Source organism: Ipomoea triloba, chromosome 12 (genome assembly GCF_003576645.1).
Source record: "Ipomoea triloba cultivar NCNSP0323 chromosome 12, ASM357664v1".
Lineage (NCBI taxonomy): Eukaryota > Viridiplantae > Streptophyta > Magnoliopsida > Solanales > Convolvulaceae > Ipomoea > Ipomoea triloba.
Window position 1 is genome coordinate 22,366,296 of NC_044927.1, and position 10,487 is coordinate 22,376,782.

The window sequence follows — 10,487 nt, forward strand, 5'->3', positions numbered from 1 at the left end:
TAATGCAACTAGTCACTGGCACGCGAATGCCCAACGATAATACTCCATAATTTTAATAATTATTATATGATAAAATAAAACATACATAAACACATTGGTTCCCTAACAGACTCACCCTGGCACCACTTCAAAGAAACTCATGTGAGCTCATATTAGAGGCATCATTATATATTTATATTTGTGAGTTGATTTATTACATATATATTTTTTAAAAATTAATTTCTAGAGTAAAGAATGCATATTTCTGAGAACAGCCAAGATTAAGTCTTAAGGCCCAATGCATACTTGGTAAATTCCAGCCCACAAACACATTGCAAAATCAGTATACACAGCTCAAAAAGCTATTTAATTTAGTCTAACTATTAGTCAACCCATAAATGTGTTAATCAAAGATAGAGCTTCGTACATAGTCAACCCTGGGGACCAATTCTAGTCAGCCATGGTGTCCATAATCTCCAATTTTTAAAATCCAGACGATAGAGCTTCGTACATAGATTCACATAATAAAGAGGACAAAGCCTTCACGTCTCCTACCAGAAGCACACAAAAAGGCGTCTTCTTTAGCACTCCTCCCACTAAAAATTGTCTTTAATCCATTCCAATTTTGATGAAAAAGCCACCATTTAGAGTCCTCATAATAAAAAAATTTTCTTGTGGCCCACCACTTAGAGTCCTAAATTATTTTACACAAACACTTACAAATTATTAATTTTGGGTAACAAAATGTTCGTGAAGAATAATCTTGCAAATATTACGAATAAATATTCATATAACTTTGGGACAAATAAATACTTTTAGTGAACATTAAACTTACCCTTGAAGCCAAAATTCACGTGAACTCTTCAAATTCTAATCATTTCAATAACTAAAATTCCAAATATCACATAAATTAGATATTTACAGCTACTAAAATATTGTTATGGCATTATAAATTATTTTACACATAAACACTTAAAAAGAAATTATTAATTTTGGATAATAAAATTTTGGTGAATAATTATCTTGCGAATATTAATAATAAATATTCATATAACTTTGAAACAAATAAATAATTTTAGTGAACATTAAACTTACTTTCAAGTCAAAGTTCACTTAAACTCTTAAAATTCATACAATATGAAAATACAAAGTAGTGACATACATAGTCTCACGCCAGTGTGCGACATGCATAACCATTTTATTCTACTTTCAAGTCAAAGTTCACGTAAACTCTTAAAATTCATACAATATGAAAATACAAAGTAGTGACATACATAGTCTCACGCCAGTGTGAGACATGCATAACCATTTTATTCTTAGTCATCTACTCATCTGCATCATCCTTTCAACAAATTGCTTAGTGACAGTAAATAATAGGAGGGACACAAGCACACTAATGTATAAAAGAAGCAGTAACCTTTAAGGAGAAGGAATGCAACATACCCAATTTCTCCCGAAAAACCAGCCAACCTCAATTATTATTCTTCAAACATGGGAAAGCAGTTGGTCTACTGATAAAATTATTCAAGAGAAAGCCAAATAGTAAAAAAAAAAATCCAACAAAGCATATGGCCAGAAAAATACTATACATAGTTCATGTAATAATATTACCTGAAATTTTTAAAGCATAATGACCTCCATTTTAACCTTCAGTAGTTTTCAAAAAAAAAAACCTTACTTCAGACAAAGCTACTTTATGGGGTAGTGGGATTGAATACTTTATGGGGCAATGGGATTGAATATTTTATGGGTAATGGAATGAATTTTTTTTTTCTTTCCATCTCCATCTGACACTATTCCCCTCTTTTCCTCCCTTAAATTCACAACCTTTTCCCTTTTGTCGTCTTCCTCGCCGACAACGACCACAATTTAAAACCTTTTTTGCTGGCTCAACATATCACACAATATATTTCAAAATTGCACTGTAGTTTGGGAATGAATGCTGTTGACTGTGCTTTTTGACACTCACGTCCCTTCCAAGCTGTTGGCATCCATGTTGTTCTCCCTTCTACGCCGTTGGCTTCCAAGCTGTTCTCCCTTCTAAGCTGTTGGCTTCCAAATTGATCTCCCTTCCACTGTTGACTTTCAAGTTGTTCTCCCTTCCAAGCTGTCGCCTATCCTCGCGAACTCAGGACGGCGGCAAAGGCTGGGTGAAACCGGAGGCCGAAACTGGCCAACTCAATAGAAGGCTTCACCGAAAAAATCCGACATATTCAAATTGGTCAATCTCTATGTATTCAAGAAAGCCATAAAATTCACAGCTACAAATAAAAGAATTAAGATTCAAAAATGAGGAGCAGAAGCTAGGACTTTACCCCATAACTTTCATGTGGTAAACCATCCTCATCTATGCTGTAGGCTACCAAACGAAGCAGACCAGTCCGCCGGTGTGACTGGGTGAAGCAGGTGACGTTGTCTTGTGAAAATGATATCTCCGGCAATAATATCTCTGTCATTGAAAAATGAAGGATTAATTTTGCACAAGAATCTGAAAATAATTTCATAGAGAGAAAAAGCAAAGTTAAAAACTTAAAACACCTAAAGGCCAAACACAATGGCCTTAATATGAACGGACATGCGTGCCCAGCTTGAGGTCGCGGGTTTAATCATCAATCTCAACCACCCCCAGCTTGAGGTCGCGGGTTTAATCATCAATCTCAACCACCTGCCACAGAAAATAAATATATTTACAACACTATAATGACCTTCTACAAATGAAGAAGGCAGCAAAAAAACTATATCGATCTCTGAGTGAAACAAACACAAACAACATCAGGCAAATAAATACATGTTAGAGTGAGTAGACCCCTGCAAGTTTTAGACAAATTTTTTTTACCAAAAAATTGAATCAAATGAGATTTCGTGAATTGCAAGTATATATATAAACTAAACACACAAAATCCAGATTATGTAATCATGCATAACCACAGACCACCTTGGTTTACTAAAAAAAACACTGCTACTGCATTAGCAATTAACGGTTGTGTTCTTTTCTCATTACTGCTCAGATCACAGCTAAATTTTCTTTCTAACCAAAACGACCTTGTCTTTCCTCTCTACACCAACCACAAACAACAAAATGCATTAGAAGCAAACAATAAACAACAAATCCAGAGATTCCGATTTGATAAAATAAGGACAAATTTAAGGAAAACAAATGAAAACCCATTTTTAATTCAAGTAAAGAGAACGAATTGAGATCAGAAACAACCGAAAACATGAGAAAGCTCAGCAAACTCACGGCAAAAGCAAGGCAAAAATAATCTGCGTGCAAAGATGAAGAAGAAGAATGCTCTCTTCCTTCTTGGTGCCGAACTGCCGAATGAAGAGAGAAAAGAAGAAAATTGGTTTTCTTTTCTTCTACTTGCTGCCGACAATGAATGGGAATAATGATAATAATTCCAACTTTTCTTCCGAATAACATGGGTAAAAAAATTGAAGTTGGTTTCCTTTTTCACTTGCTGACAAAATGGATTGCTGGCAACCATATTCCCTTTTTATTCCACTACCTTGTGTTTCATTATATTTTAATCTACATTTTTTTTAAAAATAATCTACATTAATAATGTCAGACGCACTCGTGTGGATTAGTGAGAACTGAGAAGCACTCGTGTGGAGTTATATGGCAAATTCGCAATTTGTTTAAAAGGTGAGGTCAAATGATAAAAAAAAATAAAGATAAATGTTTAATAAAAATATTTCAGCCATAAGATTTAAGATCAATGGACAGTATTGGTGTCATTTTTGAGGGGTAATTTGCAAGTGCCAAATATAAGTATAGGTAGATTGAGGGGTAATTTGCAAGTGCCAAATATAAGTATAGGTAGATATTACTCACTATTGATGACTTCTAAGTAATAATACTATGTTGTTCTAGCACCTCTTCTATTTTTTCTCAATTTATTGCGTATTAATCGCTAAACCTAAGAGTTATTCCCAAGTTTTCTTTAAGTTTGAAAATTAAATTTTCAATCACAAATCTATCATCATATAAAAAATTTCGAATGTTAACTCAACTACTATATGCAAGTCTTTAACAAATTATGACAATTAAATTTGTGAATGCAATAGGTTGCAACGGTGAAGGGGGTGTACTATACATATCGGGCACGAGATACTTTGCACAATTTGGTACGCTCTATTCTGATCTTTAAAGGTGCGTTTAGGAGAGTAATGAGCTGAGATTTGTGTATTCTCGATCATTATATTGTTCCTATCAAACTCTTATATCTTTCTAGTTGAGACTTGTATATACGAGTGAAGTGGTAAACTATTCCAATCGTAATTCACCAATAAATCAACTTTTTTAAAAATAATTAAAGCGATGAATCACTCTCCTAATTCACTCTAAATTTTCTATACAATTTATTCATTTATAAACTGAAATTTGCCTAAATTTAATAAATATTGACTCTTTATTTTTCAGTAGGTTAAGAAAGTAGTTATGAACGCCAGATAACAGAATTATTAGCACTAAAAAAATCAAGTTGAATATTATAATATATGGTATAATAAATATGAAAAAATTTGCAGGACATATGACCCAACTTTAAGACAACAAACAAACAAAAGCATCCTCAAATCCAGAGAAAAATGGAATGAAGAACACATGGGGGAGAGTGAGAATAATAAAAAATTAAGGGGGATGGCTAAGGAATGGGGTTTCCGTACTGCTCCCAAAAAATCTTTGTCGGAAAGTCCCTGTCTTTTTATTCACTATCACATTTTTAATTCCCATGTTTATTGTCCCCTTTTATAGTCCCATTCCAAGAAATTCCAACAAACATAACTCTTTCTCCTTGTCTTCTTTCTAATCCCATATTCTTGCCCCATTCAAATCCCATACCATACTCTCATCTATGCCTATGCATGCCCTTCTACATATACAAATTATACTTAGACTGCAAACGGAGAAATTACTCGCCCCGAGAATCTTACATACTAGCTCAATAACGTAATCTTAAGTAAGAATATTAGTACCTGCCTAAAAATTACTTGTCCCGAGAACCTTTACATACTAGCTCAGTGACCTTAAGTGAGAAGACAAGTACCTGATGTTCACAAGAGAGTGAAACTCTACACTGTAGAGTGTTAAGATTCGATCATGTATCGTTGGGTGTAATTTGCCATCGAAAATCAATTGAGTTACCTGTGAGGACTATATAAATTACTTACATATTGTAAATATTACATAATAAATATTAATTTTATTATAAAAATAGAAATTTACACATGTTGTGATGACATGTGAGTGGTCGCATTAAATAAAAATATTTAATCTTTTTTTTTAGTAATACTGACTTTGTTACAATGTAATCTCTTTCTTTGATATGATAATAATATTATAATCCATTAATAAATGAACTATTACACTCAAAAATAAACAAAGAATTAATACTTCTTATATGGGAATCGGATCACATACTTTTTTTCTTTTTTTCTTTTTTTTTTGAGAATGGATCACATACTTTTTATATAGAAATAAATAAATAATAATAATATATGTGATGCAAATCATTCCTAGTGGAGATGATATTTTGACATGCATAAACTTTGAGAGGTGTAGGAGTATCGTGTCAACTTAGCAAAGCTTTCAACAAAAAGAATAATTTAAAACTTAAATAGCTAGTAATAAATTAAAATGGAAAGATGTTAGATATATATCTTTCTAGGGTGTAATCATCTAATGTGCCTTTTAATTTGTTGATGATTAGATGAAAATTAAAGAAAAGAAGAAAAAAAAAAAAAGGTGAGGTCTCCACCACCAATAATACTATTAACTATTTTCTATTTGTATTTTTTTTTTTTTTGGGTGATGTTGAAGAAATCCACTATCACTATTTCTTTTTCAGACCACGAGTTGTCTTGAATAGTCCTAATTATAAGAGGCACCTTTAAACGCATACCATACTCAGACTAATCCTTGTTCGCACTATGCCGGTCGAATTAAGGGGTAAATTGCTGGCCAGATTGATTTTTTCATACGAGAGGAGATAATGCAAACAACTTGTCTGTATCGGTTAAACCTTGCTCCTATATAATAGTTGCTTGCAAACCACACAGGATAGATAAATTGCACCATTAAAATTTTAAACAACGACAAATTTGACCAAAAAAGTGTTAACAATAATCGAATTCGTGATCTTTCATATACAAAAATCACCCTACTAATGCGATGCATATCAATTGGTCTAGAAAAAAAAAAAAAAAAAAGTAAGGCCACAATTTTTTTTCTTTTAATAAAATCTGAAATAGAAATATATGGCGGGTAATATTTTCTAATAGTACACTAAGCATTTTTCTTATAATATATAGAGCAGAATATTATCATCAAAGAATGTGTCATTTTGGCTTCATTTGTTAATGCTTGAATGTTGGATTCCCTGAAATTTTCAATCCCTATAATGTTTATTGTATTATTTTAGTCCACTTTTAATCTTGGTATCAAACACGAGGAGTTTAAACTTTCCAGTAATTAAGAAACTAACACACATATATAGGGAATGTTTAATTAGATGAAAACATTTTGCTATGTGAAAAGTGAAGAATGATATGTTCAATCCATTTAAATAGATTATCGGTTCAAGGTTGCTAAAACCCAAAAAAAAAAAAAAAAAAAAAAAAAAAAAGAGTGGAGTGTTCTTTTCATAAATATTAAAAATTTAAAAATTTTTAATAGTTATAAAATAGATCATGTGTTTTTTTTATACTAAAATTCTTAATCATTGGTAAATCTTGATGGATGACTAAGATCAATCCTCACCTTTTATATATATATATATATATATATATATTAGCCCACATGAGAAACTCTTGATAACGCATCTGCAGAAATCTAATAGTGTACACACTTGAGTGTACTATTATAGATCATGAGTGCACGATCGGTTGTTATCCGTAGATTGATGTACTATTAATCTTTTTCTAATGCACCATAATAATTATGAAAATGTAACTGAACTTTGTTCTTAATTTCTCACCTTTAATCATCTTAGATGGACATATGAAATTATTGTTCCATAAGTTCTCATGAAAAGCCTAGTTCTCATTTGAGATTATATATATATATATATATATATATATATATATATATATATATCGCATGCTAAATTGCTAATATAATTCATGAGACTAACACGTACTGAAACAAGGATTTATGTACTCCATCACTTATTAGTTTTTTTTTTTTTGTGGCATGATTTATTGTAATTTTCACTATAGGTTCTTGCATCTGAAAACAAATAAAAAGTTGTAGCATTTAGATTAACTCTATAAAAGTAATTTTATATTAATTTGTATAATTACATTTTATACTCTTGTTACCCCTTTCTTACATTTTATACTAATTTACAACCTCATCGCCTTTTAGTTCGAGAAAAAAATTTCAATCTTTTTTTTTTACACAATACTTTCAATTCAAACATAACTATACTATCTAGTATAATAGTTGGTGGGTAGAAGTGGAACAAATAATAAGTAGATATTATTTTAAAAAAAGAAAAGAAAATGTAAATGAATTATTAATAACCTAATTTGCAGACAATAAGCATAAATCAAATCTCAGTAGAAATTGAACAATGATTTTCTAGATAATTGTTTTTTAAATGCCGATATCTTTCCGTCCAAATAATACTAATTAAATATTGTTCCCATCCGATCCCACTTTCATCATGCGTTGTGCATTGAAATTGCTTATATTTTGTCTTATTATATATATAGCATATAGAAAAAAAAAAAAAAAAGGGAAAAAAGATGACACTTTTAATTGTTTCCCAATATGACAGCTAAGTTTGCATTTGTTTGGTGATATTGAAATTAAATTAACTAAAATTAAGAAAAAAGAATAGATTTTTAATTACAAGATCCATGAAATAAGGAGTGAGGATTATTAGAGATTTATTGCTACCAGACAAGAAACAAAATTTTTATGTAGTTAGTTGGTTAAGTGACACAATATGATTTGAATTCACTTCATATGTTTTTTATTGTATAAAAAAAGAAGTGACGTAATATTAAGAGTCTCATGCTGCTGGATGCTTTAGGCGCGTCAATGTGTAGAGTAAGAATATTTAGTAACTCTCCCAATGTTTCTCTTCGTTGTATTAAAAGAAAAAAAAAATTGCTCAAATAGTCTAATCAATTAATTTTAATTCAAACATTCTTTAACATTTTCCTTGTTCGAAAGCAAGGCCTTTTTCCTCCATATTATGATTATATTATTGATTTTTTTTATCCCACGACTATTGGACCAAGTGTATATTTAGATCCCGACTATTACTTTTTTTTTTCTTCACATTTGATCCCACGGCATTTAAAACCTTGCCACATTTGGTCCTACGATTTTTACAATCTTGCCACATTCGGTCTTCCGACCTAAGTTTCGATCACCGTGCTCAATTTTGCATCTCTATGTTATTGGAACATGAGTACATAATAGTCAAGTGACTTATCTTGAAAGATAAAATTACCGATTTTTATGACATCTTTCAACTAAAAAATTTGGCCACCGATGATCGTAAATTAGGTCGGAAAACCAAATGTCACAAGATTTTAAAAATTCATCGATCAAATGTGGGAAAATTAAGAGTTGTTTGGTTGGACCTTAAATTTCAGGAAAATTAGATTTTCCTTCATTTGGTTCATGGAAAACTTTTTCACTATAAAATGTTTTCTTCAAAAATAAGGAAAAAGTTTTCCACCCCTCCCACTTAGTATTTTGTTTTTCATGAAAAATTAGTAGGACAATTTTATCATCTAGAACTTTCTTAATTACCTTATTATTGTTGTTGTTGTTATTATGTGTAGGGGTACATTGGTCTTCATACTCATTATTCCTTACAATTCTAAACCCAACCAAATAATAGAATCAATATTTCCATTAATTTCTTTTCCATTAACCAAACAATGTAGTTAATCTTCCTTATAATTTCTTTTCCATGGGATTTCAATTTCATTCATCGTTAAATATTTTCAGCAAACCAAATAGTCAGGGCCAAAATGTGAAAATGATCTAATAATCATAGGACCAAAAGTGAAAATGATCCAATAGTCATGGGACTAAAAGTGAAAAAACAACTCTTAAATTATTTATGTAATAATGCTTACTAATTAATAATCTTTAAATAAATGAATCAAAATATCTTTTTAAAAATGGATCCACTAATTAAATAGATCGAGGGCCACCATTATTGCATTTTAAAATTTTGTTTTAGAAGATGTGGCAAATAATTAAGATTTAGTTTAGTATAATCAGCTTTGTCAAATATTGAAATGTTACGAATAATACATTTATAAATGTTACAAGAATTATAATTAAAATCATTACTATTGATGGTGTAAATGTAAACGGGGGGTACGGATTTACACCACGTGTGTTTGATTGTGTATGATGTAGTGTATGGAGTGTGTATGCTTGGGAAGGAAAGCCATGGTTTCCTCCCTGGAGGAGAAGAGAGAAGAAGATGAAAGGGAGAAGGAAGGAGCTCAGTGAGTCCTTCAGATTGAGGATGTCATTACAAGGGAGGGTCGGTCCTTTATATAGGAATGAATAGGACCTGACCCTTCAGGAATATAATATTCCCAAAGGTCACTTGCCCCTTAACAAATTCTAAGGGACACCCGACTTTTTAGAGGTACAATAATACACGGACTATACATTATATTTCTACAGTAGTCCCTGGGGGTATTTACCCATCAACTATATATGAAATTTACTACACGTATATCTATCCACAACCAATTCAATGAGGAATAGAAAAACTCTCTCATTAATAGCTTAGTTGACTCCCGAGTGAAAGATTGAACCTAAGGACGACGCATGATCAAATCTTGACAATTATAGTGTGGGAGTTTAGTCCTTTTTGTGAGTGACTACTTGCGGGCACCCGCCACCTGATACTAGTTCTCTCATTTAAAGGGCACTGAGTCACCATGATTATTTAACTCTTCCATAATCCCTGTAATGGCCAAGGTGTGGGGCCCAGAATAGAAAAACTCTATAATTTCACAAATTCTTCTGGTGGTTATTTAACTCCTCCACAAAATCTACAAATTATTCCTAACCCGAAACATACTTCAACATGCATGTTGTGAAATTTGGTTTGACTTAGTCTAAAAAGTTTGTAGTTTTCACCATTTTAGTTTCCACAGCTAAAATCTTGTGTCTTGTATGTTGGCATGATTTTATATAATTTACTTTATATTTTTCTTTTAAAAAAATGCATGTTTAGAACACCAACCTCTGATTGAATTAGTTCCATCAAGAATAGTAAAGAAGTTCAATATGATGACGCTAAAAGTGCACTTGTTCAAGCTAAGTTATACCATATAACCTTTATAATGCTAATGTAACATTGAAATGTTATTTGCCGCCCTTGTTTCAGATTTGATTTTATATTTTAAAAATAAAATTATTCCTTTTATTTAAAAAATATATATAAGATCATTTTAAAAATGTTACATTGAATTAAATAATTCTTAGAAAAAAGAGGGAGGGGGGGGGGGGGGGT

General features: G+C 31.3%; 1 long non-coding RNA gene across 2 annotated transcripts; it reads right to left on the bottom strand.

Moving 5' to 3' along the window:
* Positions 1-1,070: 1,070 nt before the first annotated feature.
* On the bottom strand, positions 1,071-2,606 carry LOC115999067. Of its 2 annotated transcripts, XR_004093979.1 has the most exons (4): positions 2,518-2,606; positions 2,295-2,428; positions 1,397-2,168; positions 1,071-1,311 (listed from the first exon to the last, which is right to left on the bottom strand). It is a non-coding gene; the product is annotated as an uncharacterized LOC115999067 (long non-coding RNA). The 2 variants fall into 2 exon arrangements; XR_004093978.1 differs by having other exon boundaries at positions 1,088-2,168.
* Between the last annotated feature and the right edge of the window lie 7,881 nt (positions 2,607-10,487).